This window comes from Dipteris shenzhenensis, unplaced genomic scaffold, assembly GCF_047967505.1.
Source record: "Dipteris shenzhenensis isolate YYH24624 ecotype China unplaced genomic scaffold, Dip_SZ_1.0 scaf0466, whole genome shotgun sequence".
In the NCBI taxonomy this organism is placed as follows: Eukaryota; Viridiplantae; Streptophyta; class Polypodiopsida; order Gleicheniales; family Dipteridaceae; genus Dipteris; species Dipteris shenzhenensis.
In genome coordinates, this window is record NW_028239772.1 from 7501 (window position 1) to 8833 (window position 1333).

The following is a 1333-nucleotide window of genomic DNA, read 5'->3' on the forward strand; positions in this document are numbered from 1 at the left end:
TTCCGGGCGCGGACGCAGAGCTGAAGCTGTGGGACTTGATCCTTCGCAAAGGCATGACTCTCTCGCCAAAACGGAATGATATATGACCTGACTCTTTCGTATAGTAAGCCTGATATTTAGTAGTCTCCAGCAGTAGCTTCTACAAGTAATTCATTGGTTCCCCCTCGAGTTGAATTCCCCGTTGGGAATAGTCCCGATTGGGACTCCGGAACGGGGTATTGTCACGGATCCACACCGACAGAACATCCCCCCCTGTGGGGGGAACCCCATCGGGAAGAATTCCCGGGGGTGGAATCTCCGGTTTTACAATCTAGTAACAAGTCGAGCGAGTAGAAGCCTTCGATACATCTAGACTCCGACGAGGACAAAACAAAGATTGATTGATTTGCTTATCCCAACCATTCAGTACTCTGGAGTAGGGATTCTCGAAGAAGCGACGCTAGACTCGGATCCTTAGAAGCATTAGATTGGCCAAGAGAAGGGAGGGTATGGAGTCTTCTATCCATTATTAGAGCTTAAAATAGGCATGATATTGAATCCTCTATCGGTTGATCGACTATATGGTTATAGTCCCGATTCGGCATACGGGTGTGGGAGAACTACCTCATTACTGAGAATCTCGAATGTGGATAATGTAAATCTTCAAAGATACTATCGGTTTCTACGATATATATTATGAGGAGGTACCTCCCCCTCCCCTGACGTAAGTGAAGTATTATCCCTATTGAAGGGAGGTACATCATCTAGACTATCTTCTATCCTACTGGAAATGGATGAATCTCCCCGGGTGGGATTTGAACCTACGACCAATCGGTTAACAGCCGACCGCTCTACCGCTGAGCTACCGAGGAAAGTGGCAGATGATTCAATCCCATATACTTCCAGAGACTCTTGTTCCTTGAGCCGCCCCTTGATCTGCAAGACGTTAACCACTCGAAGACCCAAAGCTTTCTTCGAGACTTCATGAACCTCGCGTACACCCTAACTCTCATTATAGGAAGAAGCAGTAATGATAGCAATCCCTTTTGCCTTCTCGGATAGAGCCTACGAATCGGGGGGGGGGCTGGTGTGGAAGATCTCGGTCATGGTTGATCTTGGTCGTGATTGATCGCCCCCCCCCCAACCCCAAGATGCATATCGATCGATCACCAATCACTAGTTTCTATTTCTCCTTTTCCGGAAAACATAGTAGAATAGTCACAGGATACTTATAGAGGTATAAGGAATATCTTGGAAAGGAGAAGAAAAAAACTCTTAGGAGACAAGAGAAACGAAGGCAGTTAGCAGTAGAATAATACCAATCATCAATCCGAATGAATAAGAAGATACTCTC